The following is a 20,328-nucleotide window of genomic DNA, read 5'->3' on the forward strand; positions in this document are numbered from 1 at the left end:
TTTGGTAAGTTACTTTCTTCTTCTACTTATTATTTCCGGCAGAGTGAATATGTTTGAGCAGCTCTTTGCTGCCACTAGGCGGTTGTTAGTGGACCTGCACTAACCTAATCCGCAACTCTGAGCAGTTCTCAGTGTTACGAGTTTTCATCCTCACTCTCAAGACTTATGATGAGTCTCCATGGCAACGAAAGACTTGTTTACTGTCGAGATCAACTGATGAAACTCTCCCAAATCAGGATTATCTGCGAAACAACACATTAAATCCCAATGGAGTTGAAAAGAAAGAGAAGAGGTTGCAGAGCGGGAGTGAGACAGAGGAGAAAACGATGGAAATTTAAACCATATCTACCAACCAAGCCCAGAGTGGCTAATCAGGAGGACCGGGATAATTCCTGGTGGGCTGGACCTATGTTTGGGCTGCAAGGGCTGGTGATTTTCCTATTTTTTATTTATTTTATTTATAATTTAAATTTGAGCCCGGCCGGTATTCACTTATGGCACTGGATGAATTGATCATGTACGCTGCTACCGCTCTCCCTGGGTCGCCTCCATAGACTGTATATAAAACGTTGCGACTCGCCTCCCACTGGCAGTTCAGTCTCTCTTGCGCTCGCTTATTTTCTTCTTCTTCTCCTCCTATTTTTTCAGACGCAACCATAGACTGTATATGGACGCAACACACCCGATCTCGGTCAGCAGGTGGTTTTAAAGATGGAAAGTAGAAAGAGCAAGGGTGGTGCGGAGAAGGTCAGAATTTTTAATGTCAAATGACGATGATCAAACGTGTAAGGCAAGATGTTAAACTTTGTCCGCAAACCACCGTATAACCTAATTTATTATCGAGACAAGGACACACACACACACACACACACACACACACACAAAACAATGTGGCGTTGTGGGATGTAACATAATGTAGCAATCCTACGTAAATGTTCTTGTTAAGTGACTGTTAATGTTATAAGTTAATGGCTGGAACGCGTGAGATGCGCGAGCAGCGGAGAGTTCCAGAAAGAGTAGTTTTGGTTGTAAAGGTTACGGGAGAGTAACCATTAAAGGTTTAAAAAAAAAAAAAGCCGTGAGACAAACAGCCGCCGTCAATTCTTTAAAGCGCCCTGTCGGACGCTACAATATATTAGTTATAGTCTAATTTAAATAATAGTATGATGCTACGACGTCATATAACTGGGAAACTGTCTATGTAGCTCCTCAGAGGGAGAAACAGCACCAAACAGCAGCCATGTGAAGTCCAGAGAGGGCAGGTGGGATCACTCTTTGTGTGATTATTGTTAGAATATAATGAAGAGCAGTCTGTGGTGTAGACTTGCTCTATATTAAGTGCCCTGAGATGCTAGATGATTCAGCAGCATATTAATGAAACTGAACTGATCAGGAGGGTTAGTCAGGAGAGTTTTGTGCTGAGAATTATGACCCTTTTTAAAATGTGCTTTAGTGTCAGACGCAGAGCCAGATGCCAGGAGGGAGGAGGAGATTGGTCCTGTCCGTATAGAAGGAACAGGTGAGCTGTTTGAACAGTGTGAACAAGCAAGCATTAGTTCCAATATAGTGATATTGGAGTCATAATTACTCAGTCATAACTACTCTCTGAGTAACAACTCGGAGAGAGTAGTTACTCTCTCTGCCCAAACAATAGTAGTGACTCATTATTTTTTTTATTTTCAAAAGTAAGATAGTAAATCTTAAAATGCAAAGCCCACAATTGAAAGGAAATGTTAAAAAAAATTAATATAAATGAGGCCTGCATATTTTAATATTAAAAATATCTCAATAAGGTTGAAAAAAAAGTTTTTTCTTTACCAAAGTGCTAAAGCTTTACAAATAATGATGTTTTATAGTGATCCAGGTGCAGGTGAAGCTAGGGAAACTGGAGGAAGAGTGAAAGGGAAAGAAGCGTCTACTCAGAGACGCCATCTCAGCAGCACAAACCCGAACCTGTTAGGAATGAGACAGATTAAGATGAGTCTGTTGTTAGTTTTGATTACTTTGCTCGCCCTCTGTCACAGGATATGCACACATTTTTTTCTTATCATCCTCATCAAACCTCTAATATTGCCATACCAAAAGTTTTTATCAGGAGAGATGACATACTGTGAAAAACATCAGTCTCTGTACTGTTCTGTTTATCTGGCATTTTCACCTGTGTTTAGTGATGGTCCTTTCATAAAAGGAGGCATGAAAGACTGGAAACACTTCCACCAAAGAAGAGTGGAACATGAAAAAAGTAAGGCACACAAAGATGCTTACTTTTTGAATATACAAAAAGCAGATGTGAAAAGCCTGTTGACTTGCAACCAAATGTTGATGCACACTGAGCAAGTGAAGAAGAAACGTCAGGTGATGGAACAGATAGTGGATATAATTAAAGTTATCGGCAAATGTGGCCTTAGCTACAGGGGCGAAAAAGAAGAGGCAGGTTACAGCCTAGACAACATTGCTGGTAACCATGGCAACGTCTTAGAGTTGATTCTACTTTTGAGTAGATATGACATCTGCCTACAACAACATGTGAAAACTTGCATAGAAAACAGCAAGAAGCATGAAACGGGTGCGAAAGGCAGAGGCTCTCTAGTCACACTGCTGTCAAAAGACATGTTCAGTAAAGCTGTGGACGTCATCAGCCAACTGATAAAGAGGACTATAGCTGAAGAAGTAAGACAAGCTGGCATGTTTTCAGTCCAAATTGACACCACCCAAGATGTCAGCAGCAAAGAACAGTGCTCCATCATCCTAAGATGTAACTGATGTCATTCATGAAAGACTGATAGCTATAGTGGACTGTGAGTCGTCTACTGGCCAGTATTTTGCAGAGCTTCTGAAAAAGGTTCTACCAGAGCTCAGTATCTTCACATGTGTGGGAAACTCCACAGATGGTGCAGCCAATATGCAGGGACAGTATCTGGGTTTTCCTCTCTGAGCAGAGGTGGGGGGGATTAGTCACCACAAGCCTCAGACGACTGCACCCAGTAGGGCCAACAAGCTGGTGGCCTAAGGATCAGGCACTAAGTAAGGTGTTTGGGTGCTTTGGGAAACCTCAGGGATCCTTGTTTCTCGAAGTGCTTATGACTTTACAGAACATTGTACAGGACAACACACAACCGCCAACTGTGCGAGCCAAAGCAAGAGGATTCATAGAAGGGCTTTTGAGGTATGAGACAGTCCTCACTGCTCAAACTTTCCTTCGCATTTTTGAGCAGACATCCCCTCTATCAAAATACTAGCAAACAAAGGGAATGGACATCATCACAGCACAAAGTCTGGTTGAGGGAACAGAGGAGGGTGTCAGGGAGTGTGAGGGACTGGGAAGGAGTTAAGAGAGCAGCTGATGAGTTTGTGAAGTGGGCAAATGTAAAGTTGGAAGATGAAGAAGAATGTGAGCTGATAGTGCCTTCCTGAGAAAAGGTTCAGAAAAAAGAAAAGAATGCCAGGAGAACTTGCAGAAGATGAGCAGCTAGCATCAGCCGATACTGATTTCAAGGTGAGGAGGATCCTTCCATGGAGCAGCAGGATGTTGAACTAGAAAGCTAAATTTGTTCCTCCTGTAAAAACTGTGTCAGTTGTGTTCATGTCCTCCTCTCTCAGTACAACCTGCTAACTGATGCCTACCATGTGATTGGACTAGCCTACAAGTTGCTATTAACCCTTTCCATCACACAGGTGGCCTGTAAGAGAAGTTTCTCCACTGTAAAATACATCAGAAACAGACTGAGAAGAAACTGGAGGCATTCCTGTTCATGTGCACTGAGAAAGAAATTCTCATGTCTTTGGACAATGATACTGTAATAAACAAAGTGTCAGAGACCAGCGCACTTCTCAGGCGGTTATTAATGTTTTAGGGTTGGTCATCATTTGAAACAACCCTCATACAGAGGAAAAAGGGATGATGCATCATTAGAAAGTTATGTTACACTGTTAATAACAAACGTGCAGAGAGCAGGGCAGTTTTTTTTTTTTCTTTATTCATAATGATTAGATATCTATGGGCACTAATTGGACATTTGATATTTGACATTGCAGAAAGGATATTATGATGTAAAGTTGGAGATTTCCCCTTTAACTCATGTTTTTATTTTTATCTAATTTACGTTGTGATGAAACTGTTTACTTATTGTGAAAAATAGTTTGTGTTATTAGAAAGTGCAACTACTTTTATATGTTTTATTTAATGTTTATTATTTTATGTATTACCGTATCTTTAAGGTTTGGACATTAATTAATATTTATTTTCATCTCCATATTACATTTATTTCCATATCCTCCAAAAATGTAGATTCTGATTTTGTTCTAAAAAATGTGTTGGAGATGTTGAGTTGAAATAAATCTGAATAATGAAACAATCCTTACTTGCACTAAATTGGAGATATTTTAGAAAAATAGACTGGATTAAAAGGAGTCAGAGTAGTGCGCAAGTATAGACTTAACACTTAAGGTTATATTTCCTTGATTTTAAAAATACTAGGTCATGATCTAAAGTGGGCTGGTCTGAAGCATAAAACTCCAGGACTGAAAATGAGTCCCACTCCAGCGCTGCTACCAACCTTCTTAATGGGTAATGTGAGATCGCTAGCTAACAAAACGGACGAGCTCGAGATGCTAACAAGGTCTCAGAAAGAATACAGAGAGTGCAGTATTATGTGCTTCACCGAGACATGACTGCATGAACACATCCCTGACTGTAATGTGTCTGTACCGGGCTTTAAAACGGTCCGTGCAGACCGCAGTAGACAACACAGCGGAAAGCTAAAGGGTGGTGGAATTGCAGTGCTGGTTAACCAGCGTTGGTGTCATCCTGGACATGTTACTGTCAAGGAGAAGATATGCACAAGGGACATGGAACTGTTAGCTGTGAGCTTCCGTCCATATTATTTACCCAGAGAGTTTACCTGTGTTATTCTGGTAGCGGTTTATATAATACCTGGTACCGCACCAGACACAGCCTGTGATGTCATCAGCTCCGTCGTTGCTCGGCTACAAGCACAGCATCCAAACTCATTCATGGCGATCTCCGGAGACTTCAACGTCTCCCTCTCTGCAACTCTACCAACATTCCAGCAGTTTGTCAGCTGCTCCACCAGAGAAAATAAGATGTTGGACTTATTTTATGCAAATATGAATAATGGATCCAGTTGTTCTGCCCTGCCTCCTTTAGGAAGATCTGACCATAATCTGGTTCTTCTCACCTCCACCTACAAGCCCATCGTTCAGCAGCAACCAGTCATCACAAAGACTATCAAAATCTGGTCTGCTGAAGCTGAAGATGCTCTTAGAGGAGGCTTTGAGGCTACAGACTGCAACGTCCTCTGTGAACCTCATGGAGACGACATCAACGCCATGACTGAGTGTGTGACAGATTACATAAACTTCTGTGTGGACAGCATCGTCCCAACAAGAACAGTGAGGTGCTTCCCCAATAACAAACCCTGGATCACCAGTGACCTGAAAAAGCTGCTGAACATCAAAAAGAAAGCCTTCAGGGATGGAGACAGGGAGTTATTGAGGACAACACAAAAACAACTTAAAACCCAAACTAAGAAGTGCAAGGAGGACTACAGGAAGAAGTTAGAAAGTCAGCTCCAGCAGAATAACCTGAGGGATGTGTGGTCTGGAATGAAGAAGATCACCGGCTTCAAGTTAAAGGGGGACCAGCCTGATGGAGGTCTGGACAGAGCTAATGAGCTGAACATATTCTTCAACAGGTTCAGTTCACCCCCTACCTCCAGCCCAACAGACCACACACCCTCCATAAGCCCACTGCTTTCCTGTCACGCCTCCAATCTGTCACCCTGCAGCTCAGTCATGGACCAGAATACAGCTTCATCTCCCTCCACATCAGGACATCCTGAGACCTCCACCTTGTTTGTCTCCTGCAATCAGGTTAAGAAGCAACTTGAGAAACTGAACCAGAACCAGGCTGCAGGTCCAGATGGTGTCAGTCCCAGAGTTCTCAAGACCTGCTCAGAACAACTATGTCCGATTCTCCAGCACCTTTTCAACACCAGTCTGAGACAAAATAGAGTCCCAGTGCTGTGGAAAACCTCCTGCCTTGTTCCAGTGTCTAAAAAAACACAACCAGCTGAACCAAGTGACTACAGACCAGTTGCCCTGACATCTCACATCATGAAAGTCCTGGAGAGACTCTTACTGGCTCACCTCAACAAGCAAGTAAACACCTTTCAGGACCCATTCCAGTTTTCATATCGTAATGGACTTGGGGTTGAAGATGCCATCATATACCTGCTCCAGAGAGCACACTCTCATCTGGACCATTCAGGCAGCACTCTGAGGGTCATGTTCTTTCATTTCTCAGTGCTTTTAATACCATTCAGCCTGCTTTGTTATGTGAGAAGCTCCATAAATTCCAGGTGGATACCTCCACAACCACCTGGATCTATGACTACCTCACAAACAGACCCCAGTTTGTGAGACTGAAAGGTTGTGTGTCTGAGATGGAGGTCAGCAGCACTGGTGCACCACAAGGAACTGTACTCTGGCCATTCCTCTTCACTCTGTACACCTCAGACTTCCAGTACAACTCTGAGTCCTGTCATCTGCAGAAATACTCTGATGACTCTGCAGTTGTGGGGTGTATCAGGGATGGACAAGAAGCAGAGTACAGAGAACTGGTCAGTCAGTTTGTTAAATGCTGCGGTGACAATCATCTCATATTAAATAGCAGCAAAACAAAAGAGATGATTGTTGACTTCAGGAGGAAGAAGAATAAACAAAGCACTGTTTCCATCCTGGGAGAGGAGGTGGAGGTGGTGGAGGAATACAAGTATCTTGGAGTTCAGCTGGACAACAAACTGGACTGGAAATGCAACACTGACTACATCTACAAGAAAGGTCAGAGCAGACTGTACTTCTTAAGGAAGCTGAGATGGTTTAACGTCTGCACCAAGATGTTGCATATCTTCTAGAAGTCTGTTGTGGAGAGTGCAGTCAGCTTTGCAGCATCTGCTGGGGTAGTAGCATCAGAACCAGAGACTTGAAGAGAATCAACAAACTGATCCAGAAAGCTGCTTCTGTGCTTGGAGTAACTCTGGAGCCGCTGGAGCTGATTGTCCAAAGAAGAATGCTGCACAAGCTGATGAAGATGATGGAGGATTCTTCACACCCTCTCCACAACACAGTGATGAAACAACAAAGTGTGTTCAGTGAGAGGCTTCTTCAGGTCCGATGTAAGACTGAAAGATACAGAAGATCCTTCCTGCCAGCAGCCATCAGCCTCTGGAACAAGACCTCCTCTAGTTATTATTATTATATACTACAATATTTCCCTTTGGGGATTAACAAAGTATTTTCCATTCCATTTCATTTCATTTCATTTCATGACGCAGAAACAAGATGATCATTTCAGTGTTTGCACACTTTCTTTTAAATCTCAGATGGTAGCACTCAAGGCCGAAAACACACGTGGCATTTTTATTAAGGAAAAAAAAAAATCAGATTTTGAAGTTAAGAAAGTTTTAACTAAAAAGAACTAAATATAACTGGGGATCAAACCATCTGACTTACAGTAAATTGAATAGTTCTGTTTGAGGCAAAATGTGAGGCATCACCCCCTGCTAATTTCAAACCATTATGCTAATGCAGTTAAACAGTGACTGAGTGACTGGGTTGGAGTGGGTAATAACATTAATTTTTAACAATGTTACAATCATCACCAGATATAAAACTAAGTAGCAGTTTTATGGCATGCAATGGGAAACAAAGACTGAGAGAGGTGTGCCTGCTGATGTTTTAGAAAAAGCTTCGCATGCAACAAGCGAGAGGCAAAGGAGCACAGAATCTCCTGTGTAACACTGAGCAAGTCATTGCAGTAGCTATGAGACCAGTGATCCTCCCAGTATAGGCAACTGGAACAACAATTAAGTTTTCTCTGAGGCACAGGAGAGGGTAGACTTGTACTACTGACTCCACATGAAGTGAGAATATAACAGGTTAGCCAGAGTAGAATACAAGCACAGGTAGCTACAAACTAAAAATTTTTTCTTATTAAGATGTTTTCTGTGCATGTAATAAAGTGTTACTTTACTTTCTTTTAGGTCTGAAAATTTACATATGAACAAGACTCATTTACACACAAACACACATCAAATGTTTGAGCTGTAGTCAGTAAAAGAAAAATACTTTTTTCTGGATTCTTCTTATTTTTCAATAAATCCATTTGTGAAGCATATTGGTGTGGCATCAGTGTTGTCCACTTGTTACAACTCTCCCCAGTATGTTTTACAACCTTACCCAGTAGGATGTAACAATGGACCACCACGTAGTTGCTTCAGAGCTTTTCTCACTAGAGAGTTAACTCCACAACAATGAGTCCTTTCAGCACATCAGAGTGGCATTTCTTATTGCTTTGATCAAATTGCAGAAGCTTTTGGACATTTGCTTTAGTACAGTTCTCTCTCTCATCTCTCTCTCATCTCATCTCTCTATCATCTGCTTTGGTCATACCCGTCAACATGAACTATGCTTACAACTGCAGGGTTTGAATCGGTGCCTTTTTTAGCTTTAGAAGACAAATGTGGGTTTGTCATATAAAGCTTTATGAACTGTTGCTTAAGAATTCAACGAGTTGAAGCTGTTGAAGCACAAAGTGTTGCAACCATCCCAGTTTCCCCTGTTAGTAAATGTCTCAATGACAAATGTGCTTAAGGAGGTGTCCATTTGTTGACAGCTGAAGTTGGGCATACATTTAAAAAAAAAAAAAAAAGATGGACATATTTTTAAAAAAAAAAGCTTGTCTAGCAAACAGAATGGTGGTTTTGCTGATGTTTCGAGCACATTTGCTTTGTCAAGAGGAGCTTTATATCCATAAGGCTAAGCCTAATATATACACTATTGACAAAAAGTTAGGGATATTCAGCTTTTGGGTGAAATTTCCCAACAAGCCTAAAATGCATTCAAACCTGTACAGGTGAACTTAATGTGATCTTCTCTAAGCTTTTAAATGCACATGTCCAACTGTTAAATGTTTCAATAAATTTTGCACAAGTTGCTGTTCGCTAACAAGGAGCTTAACGGCAAAAATCACGGCAGGTGTGTGATCCTTGAATTGACCAATAAATGTCCTGGTTCAATTAGAGCTGGTGTTTAAACAGTTGTCCTCATCATGCTGTTCACATTTTGACATCATGAGACCAAGACGACACCTAACAATGGAACAACAGTCCCTTGCCATTGCGATGCTTCAAACAGGACGTTCTCAGACAGAAGTGGCCACTGAGCTTGGAGTGTCACAGAGTGTCATCAGCAGGTTGCAACAGAGATATGGAGAGACTGGAAGAGTCACAGAAAGGCCTAGAAGTGGACGTCCTTTGGCCACATCCCGTGCTGATGACCGCTACATTGTGAACACTGCCCTGAGAAACCGGATGATGAATGCCACTCAACTCCAGGCACGTTTAAGAGAGGTAAGAGGCACCCAAGTGTCACGTCAGACCATTCGAAACCGTTTACATCAGCGTGGTCTGCGTGCTAGACGACCTGCACGGGTACCTGACCACACCACCAGGCACAGGCATCATCGTCTTGCATGGGCCAGGGAGCATTTACGCTGGACGAGGAACCAGTGGGCCTCAGTGCTGTTCTCTGATGAAAGTCGATTCACACTGAGCAGAAATGATGGCCGGCAACGATGTTGGAGACGTCAGGGAGAGCGCTATGCATCAGCCACTGTTGTCACCAGGCCAGCTTTTGGTGGTGGCGGTGTTACAGTGTGGGCAGGGGTGTCCACTTGGTACAGAACTGCCCTACACTTTGTGAATGGTACAGTGACAAACCCATACTACCTGAATAACATCATTAATCCAGTGATTGTGCCCCTACATGAACAGCACAGGCCTAATTTCATCTTCATGGACGACAATGCTCCTGCTCATCGAGGCCGCATCATCAGGGAACGGCTGTTGGAGACTGGTGTACCTCAAATGGAATGGCCTGCACTCTCTCCAGACCTGAATCCCATTGAAAACCTGTGGGATCAGCTGAGCCGTCGTGTAGAGGCTCGAGACCCTGCACCCCAGAACCTCAATGACCTGAGGGCTGACCTTCAAGAAGAGTGGGATGCCATGCCTCAGCAGGCAATAAGTTGCCTTGTGAACAGCATGAGACGTCGTTTTACCTTTTGTGTTGAATGAATTTTTTGAGATAAGGAAATCAGTAGTGCATCCTTCTACTTTAATGTCTTACTTTTATGATATTATATCACTGTAGCATGAAGATATTGCATTTTCCATAAATTTCACCTGAAAGCCAAATATCCCTAACTTTTTGTGAGTAGTGTATATATGTATATATTTATATATACATATATATATATATATATATATATATATATATATATATATATATATATATATATTTCTTATTTAATTAATTTTTTTAAATAGATTTGGATTGATTTTGAATAATTGTTTATTACTGAGTTTACATACATACTGTATATACATACATATTACATACTGTGTTTACATACTATTGCTGGTCCTGTCTGATGAAAAGCAATCAGTCCAGACAGAGAAACCACACATGCAGGATGTAAAACCTTTACAGGAATAGAGATCATCCTACAGCCTGACAGAAAACAAAGCTGGTGATCAGTAACAAGCTGAACAACAACTAAAGGAATGTGTCACAACTAAAACCAAAGTAAAATGAAGAAGAAACTAATTGAAAGTAGGCGTTAGTGTATGAACCCACAGGACTGTGTGGATCATACAGGCTGCAGTGTTCAAAGCAGAGTGTGATCATGTGACCACGCCTGATGCAAAGGTCAGGGGCAGACCTGAGGGACCCCGAGCCTTCGGTAATCAGCAGCCATCCTGGAGCATAAATCCCAGTCACCATACCACAAGTATGACCATGCATCGGCCCTGAAGGCAGCTATGGAAGACCCCACCTAGAAACCCCAAAACCACGCAGCACCGGCTCCAGCAGGCCAAGGAGGCGGCAGCAGACCCCTCTGGGCACTGGTCACCCGGGGCTAACATGGCCCCAAGAGCCCAAAAGCAGTCCCTAGCAGAAGGTCCGTACAACACCCAGGAGGACTGGATCCACAGACGGGCACCCAGCATGAGTCAGCACCGATACCAATGTTCCAACTTTGCATCCTAAACACCGGGACACCACCGACTACTCTTTCCCTCCTCCACACATACCATAAACCCCACCCTCCCTCCATCACCCATGCACACTCCCAATGCTCCCCATCCATATATCCTTCCCCTCCAGCCACCACCAACACCACACTAAGGCTGCAGGATGTTGTTTAATTAGGAATTAATTTTTTAGAATGAAAAAATTCTGATTTACAGTATTCTCCTTCGCATTTACATGGAAACAGTAACTCTAAATTGCGGTTTAAGTGGTAAACACCGTTATTGACTTTTACTTGATTCCACTTTAGATCGGGGGGTTGGGAAGGGTTCTGGTTGGACAAAGCAGACAATCAACAGGAGCAACAAGCTGAAGGAAACATGGCCCAGAACCAGAGAAGATCCAGTGCAAGGTGCAACAAGCTGCTTCCACAAGTAAGATGATACAAACCTTTATGTTTATAAATGAAATGACGGACAGAAGTAAAATGTGGACACACAGAAATAGTTCATCACCACAAGCTGCAACCTATCTTTAACATAGAGCTGAGGAGCTGCAACATCTAAAGTATCTCATTTCATCACAATGAATGAAGTTTAGACTTAGAAGGAGATTTAGCTTAAATTAGAGCCTGTAAATGTGAGAGAAGGGAAAATCTGGCATCTTATGAAAAAGCACGCCCTGTGTTTGGCCATCTGTTAGACGACACTGCCCTCTGGAGAATGAACGCAGAACTACAACCAGCAGTGGGTTCACACCTCGGACTGAATTTCAGCTGCTCTTAGTGCCCAAACCCACGTGATGTGGTTGGAAATAACGAGAATGCACATATGAGGGTCTGAAAGTTTAATTTTGTTTAATTTCTATGACACTTTTCCATCAAACGGCTGTGGACGTTGCCCTGTTGCTCCAGCAGGAGGCGCTGTCGGCTCATCTCACTGCGCATGTTCAGCTCATCTTAACCTGTTACTATTTTTATTTATTTATTCAAAGGAAAATTCCTTTTGTACATTCCGAGTTAAGGTAAAAACTTTTATTGTTTAGTAAAGCTTTATTATTTAGCTTTTTTTCTAAGAAAATGTTGCAAGTTTTTACAGTTTGAGCTTAAATTCCACATTATTCCATATTTCTCTGGTTCTCATTAAATAAGATAAAATAAATACATAAAAACAAAAAGGAACAGCTCCATTGCAGTGAGAAAAGACTGCACACAATCAGAGGAGCAAACATGGAGAAATATTCATGTGAGGTTTAAATCAATGCAATATTCTAGTTAAGTAGATTTTTCATGTCAGAAATCTGGTTTTAAGTGTGTCAGGAGTCACAGCAACGGCACAGACGTCCCCTTTAACGCATCTCAGATCTGGAATCTTCCACCAGCAGACGTATGACTCGCTCCGCAGCACACAGTTTATTGCAGAATTGCTTATTTTTTGGAGATAAATAGAAAAACAATAGAAAGTGAGTTTGTGGCTGTGGTTTGTCGGTTGCACATCTGGCTCATTTCCCTGTTTGTTTCTGTTACCTGCTTCACAGGTGGAAGTAATCCTCTTTCATGCACTTTCAATCAGCCTGTTGTTAGGTTGTGCCACAAAAATAAACGTGCCAAGCCATGCCAAGCCGTGCCAAGCCGTGCCTGATGAGTCTGGAGCAATCAGTACGGATGTGTTTATACTCTGCTGCGAATGTGTCCTTCAGCTGGAACTCTGACCGACAAGCAAGAACCAAAGTTTTACACACACAGCTAAGTGTCACCATGCACAGCACATCCCAGTCCATCACATGAGCAACCAACGTGCACACAGCGTGCACACAACGGCCGAGGCTAAGGCTAACCTCTGAACCCAACGCTGACCTGAACATGTCATACTGAGGCGAAGCGTGTTTAGCATCGATCTTCATTCAGAGGACACCGTTAGCTCTAGAAGGAATTTCAGCACGACCCCCCGCTGTTTGCTGATCCCAGCGCAGGGTTGTGGTGGAGCCGGATGCTGCTGAATGCCACGCAGCCATGCAGCCATGCATCCATGCATCCACGCAGCCACGCAGCCATGCATCCACGCATCCACGCAGCCACGCATCCACGCAGCCACGCAGCCACGCATCCACGCATCCACGCATCCACGCATCCACGCATCCACGCATCCACGCAGCCACGCATCCACGCAGCCACGCATCCACGCAGCCACGCAGCCACGCATCCACGCAGCCACGCAGCCACGCATCCACGCATCCACGCAGCCACGCAGCCACGCATCCACGCATCCACGCAGCCACGCATCCACGCATCCACGCATCCACGCAGCCACGCATCCACGCAGCCACGCATCCACGCATCCACGCAGCCACGCATCCATGCATCCACGCATCCACGCAGCCACGCATCCACGCAGCCACGCAGCCACGCATCCACGCAGCCACGCAGCCATGCATCCACGCATCCACGCATCCACGCATCCACGCAGCCACGCATCCACGCAGCCACGCAGCCATGCAGCCACGCAGCCACGCAGCCACGCATCCACGCATCCACGCATCCACGCATCCACGCATCCACGCAGCCATGCATCCACGCAGCCACGCATCCACGCAGCCACGCATCCACGCAGCCACGCATCCACGCATCCACGCAGCCACGCAGCCATGCATCCACGCAGCCACGCATCCAGGCAGCCAGGAAGCCACGCAGCCACGCATCCACTCCGCCACGCATCCACGCAGCCACGCAGCCACGCAGCCACGCAGCCACTCCGCCACGCAGCCACGCATCCACGCAGCCACGCATCCACGCATCCACGCAGCCACGCATCCACGCATCCACGCAGCCACTCCGCCACGCATCCACGCAGCCACTCCGCCACGCAGCCACGCAGCCACGCATCCACGCAGCCACACAGCCACGCATCCACGCATCCACGCAGCCACGCAGCCACGCATCCACGCAGCCACGCAGCCACGCATCCACGCAGCCACGCATCCACGCAGCCACGCAGCCACGCAGCCACGCAGCCATGCAGCCACGCAGCCACGCAGCCACTCCGCCATGCAGCCACGCAGCCACGCATCCACACATCCACGCAGCCACTCCGCCATCCAGCCACGCATCCACGCAGCCACGCAGCCACTCTGCCATGCAGCCACGCAGCCACGCATCCACGCAGCCACGCATCCACTCTGCCATGAAGCCACGCAGCCACTCCGCCATGCAGCCACGCAGCCACGCAGCCAGGCAGCCACGCATCCACGCAGCCACGCATCCACTCTGCCATGAAGCCACGCAGCCACTCCGCCATGCAGCCACGCATCCACGCAGCCACGCAGCCATGCAGCCACGCAGCCACTCTGCCATGAAGCCACGCATCCACGCATCCACGCAGCCACGCAGCCACGCAGCCACTCTGCCATGAAGCCACGCAGCCACGCATCCACGCAGCCACGCAGCCACTCTGCCATGAAGCCACGCAGCCACGCAGCCACGCAGCCACGCATCCACGCATCCACGCAGCCACGCAGCCACGCAGCCACGCAGCTACTCTGCCATGAAGCCACGCAGCCACGCATCCACGCAGCCACGCATCCACGCAGCCACGCAGCCACTCTGCCATGAAGCCACGCAGCCACGCATCCACGCATCCACGCAGCCACTCCGCCATGCAGCCACGCAGCCACGCAGCCAGGCAGCCACGCATCCACGCATCCACGCAGCCACGCAGCCACGCAGCCATGCAGCCACGCAGCCACTCTGCCATGAAGCCACGCAGCCACGCATCCACGCATCCACGCAGCCACGCAGCCACTCTGCCATGAAGCCACGCATCCACGCATCCACGCATCCACGCAGCCACTCCGCCATGCAGCCACGCAGCCACGCAGCCAGGCAGCCAGGCAGCCAGGCAGCCACGCATCCACGCATCCACGCATCCACGCATCCACGCAGCCAGATGCAGAATCAGTGAAACAAACATTTAATGAGCCAGTTTGTGCAGCTGCTGAAGAAAGCAGTGTTTACCATCAGGCCTTTCTTTCATGCTGCTGCTGCAGCTGCTTTTTCATCTCTTGCTGTGAAGTTTCTATAACTTGTAATTTAATTGAAGCTTTGAGCAGCTGCAGTGAAAAATGCTCTCAGTGAAACCACAACCCTGCAGTTTATCATTTAACTGCTGTCCAGGCGTTGCAACTTGCTGCATGACGCTCAGCGCTGCAGACATGCTGCATACAGGGACATCCAGCCAAAGACACATGGGACATGTAACGTAGTAGATTGTTTGTCTTCTATGTCATATCCAGGTACTAAATCCTAAAATTGTTTATGTTTTCTGCATGTTGAGTTACATAAGTTAGCTAAACTTCCTGTATTTCCAGTAAGGAGTTCATTCTGCAACAGCTGAAGACAGAAAACATGTTGATCAACAGGAAAATAAAGACAAAAGATGAGATAAATAAAGGATATAAAGCTAGTAGGGATATTGAAGGTAATATATATAGTGTATTATAATGTACTGTGTGTAGCAGCAGTGTGTACAGGGTGATGTTGACATAATGTGTAATATTACTGAGATGCTGTGAAAATGTCATTATTTAAGTTGTTACTGATAACAACCAACTCTGAAAGTTTGTTTTGTTCATTACAAATATTTACTTTGTTTTAGGATTTTTTTAAAGTTTTAAATAAAGAATAATAGAAAATCTGCAGAAAAACCATGAAAAGAATCAGAAAACTTTTTCTGAGATGGAAACCAGAGCAGGAAACTGGGCTCATCGTCCCAAAGGTTTGGGACATTTTACATCCTACGTAGAGAAGACTGTTGGAGACTGGTCTGCAACCAACTGCCCGCTGTACCCCCTGAGCCACTGTTGTAGCTACACCGCCAGTTTAAGTCTAATCCTGATCCACCGTGTTTCAGGTCTAATCCTGATCCACCGTGTTTCAGGTCTAATCCTGATCCACCGTGTTTCAGGTCTAAACCTGATCCACCGTGTTTCAGGTCTAAACCTGATCCACCGTGTTTCAGGTCTAAACCTGATCCACCGTGTTTCAAGTCTAAACCTGATCCACCGTGTTTCAGGTCTAATCCTGATCCACCGTGTTTCAGGTCTAATCCTGATCCACCGTGTTTCAGGTCTAATCCTGATCCACCGTGTTTCAGGTCTAATCCTGATCCACCGTGTTTCAGGTCTAAACCTGATCCACCGTGTTTCAGGTCTAAACCTGATCCACCGTGTTTCAGGTCTAAACCTGATCCACCGTGTTTCAGGTCTAATCCTGATCCACCGTGTTTCAGGTCTAAACCTGATCCACCGTGTTTCAGGTCTAAACCTGATCCACCGTGTTTCAGGTCTAAACCTGATCCACCGTGTTTCAAGTCTAAACCTGATCCACCGTGTTTCAGGTCTAATCCTGATCCACCGTGTTTCAGGTCTAAACCTGATCCACCGTGTTTCAGGTCTAATCCTGATCCACCGTGTTTCAGGTCTAAACCTGATCCACCGTGTTTCAGGTCTAATCCTGATCCACCGTGTTTCAGGTCTAAACCTGATCCACCGTGTTTCAGGTCTAATCCTGATCCACCGTGTTTCAGGTCTAATCCTGATCCACCGTGTTTCAGGTCTAATCCTGATCCACCGTGTTTCAGGTCTAATCCTGATCCACCGTGTTTCAGGTCTAATCCTGATCCACCGTGTTTCAGGTCTAATCCTGATCCACCGTGTTTCAGGTCTAAACCTGATCCACCGTGTTTCAGGTCTAATCCTGATCCACCGTGTTTCAGGTCTAAACCTGATCCACCGTGTTTCAGGTCTAAACCTGATCCACCGTGTTTCAGGTCTAATCCTGATCCACCGTGTTTCAGGTCTAAACCTGATCCACCGTGTTTCAGGTCTAAACCTGATCCACCGTGTTTCAGGTCTAAACCTGATCCACCGTGTTTCAGGTCTAAACCTGATCCACCGTGTTTCAGGTCTAAACCTGATCCACCGTGTTTCAGGTCTAAACCTGATCCACCGTGTTTCAGGTCTAATCCTGATCCACCGTGTTTCAGGTCTAAACCTGATCCACCGTGTTTCAGGTCTAAACCTGATCCACCGTGTTTCAGGTCTAAACCTGATCCACCGTGTTTCAGGTCTAAACCTGATCCACCGTGTTTCAGGTCTAAACCTGATCCACCGTGTTTCAGGTCTAATCCTGATCCACCGTGTTTCAGGTCTAAACCTGATCCACCGTGTTTCAGGTCTAAACCTGATCCACCGTGTTTCAGGTCTAAACCTGATCCACCGTGTTTCAGGTCTAATCCTGATCCACCGTGTTTCAGGTCTAATCCTGATCCACCGTGTTTCAGGTCTAATCCTGATCCACCGTGTTTCAGGTCTAATCCTGATCCACCGTGTTTCAGGTCTAAACCTGATCCACCGTGTTTCAGGTCTAATCCTGATCCACCGTGTTTCAGGTCTAATCCTGATCCACCGTGTTTCAGGTCTAATCCTGATCCACCGTGTTTCAGGTCTAAACCTGATCCACCGTGTTTCAGGTCTAATCCTGATCCACCGTGTTTCAGGTCTAATCCTGATCCACCGTGTTTCAGGTCTAATCCTGATCCACCGTGTTTCAGGTCTAATCCTGATCCACCGTGTTTCAGGTCTAAACCTGATCCACCGTGTTTCAGGTCTAATCCTGATCCACCGTGTTTCAGGTCTAATCCTGATCCACCGTGTTTCAGGTCTAAACCTGATCCACCGTGTTTCAGGTCTAATCCTGATCCACCGTGTTTCAGGTCTAATCCTGATCCACCGTGTTTCAGGTCTAAACCTGATCCACCGTGTTTCAGGTCTAAACCTGATCCACCGTGTTTCAGGTCTAATCCTGATCCACCGTGTTTCAGGTCTAAACCTGATCCACCGTGTTTCAGGTCTAATCCTGATCCACCGTGTTTCAGGTCTAATCCTGATCCACCGTGTTTCAGGTCTAAACCTGATCCACCGTGTTTCAGGTCTAAACCTGATCCACCGTGTTTCAGGTCTAATCCTGATCCACCGTGTTTCAGGTCTAATCCTGATCCACCGTGTTTCAGGTCTAATCCTGATCCACCGTGTTTCAGGTCTAATCCTGATCCACCGTGTTTCAGGTCTAAACCTGATCCACCGTGTTTCAGGTCTAATCCTGATCCACCGTGTTTCAGGTCTAATCCTGATCCACCGTGTTTCAGGTCTAATCCTGATCCACCGTGTTTCAGGTCTAAACCTGATCCACCGTGTTTCAGGTCTAAACCTGATCCACCGTGTTTCAGGTCTAAACCTGATCCACCGTGTTTCAGGTCTAATCCTGATCCACCGTGTTTCAGGTCTAATCCTGATCCACCGTGTTTCAGGTCTAATCCTGATCCACCGTGTTTCAGGTCTAAACCTGATCCACCGTGTTTCAGGTCTAAACCTGATCCACCGTGTTTCAGGTCTAAACCTGATCCACCGTGTTTCAGGTCTAAACCTGATCCACCGTGTTTCAGGTCTAATCCTGATCCACCGTGTTTCAGGTCTAATCCTGATCCACCGTGTTTCAGGTCTAATCCTGATCCACCGTGTTTCAGGTCTAATCCTGATCCACCGTGTTTCAGGTCTAATCCTGATCCACCGTGTTTCAGGTCTAATCCTGATCCACCGTGTTTCAGGTCTAATCCTGATCCACCGTGTTTCAGGTCTAATCCTGATCCACCGTGTTTCAGGTCTAAACCTGATCCACCGTGTTTCAGGTCTAAACCTGATCCACCGTGTTTCAGGTCTAAACCTGATCCACCGTGTTTCAGGTCTAAACCTGATCCACCGTGTTTCAGGTCTAATCCTGATCCACCGTGTTTCAGGTCTAAACCTGATCCACCGTGTTTCAGGTCTAATCCTGATCCACCGTGTTTCAGGTCTAATCCTGATCCACCGTGTTTCAGGTCTAAACCTGATCCACCGTGTTTCAGGTCTAAACCTGATCCACCGTGTTTCAGGTCTAAACCTGATCCACCGTGTTTCAGGTCTAAACCTGATCCACCGTGTTTCAGGTCTAATCCTGATCCACCGTGTTTCAGGTCTAATCCTGATCCACCGTGTTTCAGGTCTAATCCTGATCCACCGTGTTTCAGGTCTAATCCTGATCCACCGTGTTTCAGGTCTAATCCTGATCCACCGTGTTTCAGGTCTAATCCTGATCCACCGTGTTTCAGGTCTAATCCTGATCCACCGTGTTTCAGGTCTAATCCTGATCCACCGTGTTTCAGGTCTAATCCTGATCCACCGTGTTTCAGGTCTAATCCTGATCCACCGTGTTTCAGGTCTAATCCTGATCCACCGTGTTTCAGGTCTAAACCTGATCCACCGTGTTTCAGGTCTAATCCTGATCCACCGTGTTTCAGGTCTAAACCTGATCCACCGTGTTTCAGGTCTAATCCTGATCCACCGTGTTTCAGGTCTAAACCTGATCCACCGTGTTTCAGGTCTAATCCTGATCCACCGTGTTTCAGGTCTAAACCTGATCCACCGTGTTTCAGGTCTAATCCTGATCCACCGTGTTTCAGGTCTAAACCTGATCCACCTGGTTGGTTGGAAGTTTTTACAACTAGAAGGACTTGAGACCAGTTTCACGGCTTTCAGGAAGTTTTTCAGTGTTAAAGCCACAGTTTAGTCTCACTTAGTCTGAGTCTAAGTCTACACACACACACACACACACACACACACACACACACACACACACACTTACTGAAACCCTCAGAAAAGTGTGTTTTTCCTCTGTTTGACACACACAGTCTTATTACAGGTTGAGTCTGGTTTATTCATGTTCACGCTGTGGTCGCTGCACATCACATACGTGTGTGTCCACGCTGAATCCACATTGGTTTCTGTGACTGGCCACAGTTTTCAGAGGCTGCCCTGACACTCCCACTACTCCCAGTGCCAGTCAGAAGGAGGGCTGCCACTGCACAGTGCAGGCAGGACTCGTCTCTTCACCTCCTGCGAGCGAAGTGAAGCCATCAGTGCCTCCTGCAGCCGACAGCGGAAGGTAAGGCCTCATCCTCCCCGTTAGCAGTCATGCATCTGGATGCTTCTGGTGTTTGGTGAGTGAAATGTGAGCTGTCTGTGCTCATGCTGGCTGCTGCTGACTGAGGATGACTGGTATTTATGCTCGTATCTTCTCTGTTTCTGTCTTTTCCAAACATGATGTTCCAAAGTTTCAGCCTTGCT

This window comes from Telmatherina bonti (genome assembly GCF_933228915.1).
Source record: "Telmatherina bonti genome assembly, chromosome: 20".
Taxonomy (NCBI): Eukaryota; Metazoa; Chordata; class Actinopteri; order Atheriniformes; family Telmatherinidae; genus Telmatherina; species Telmatherina bonti.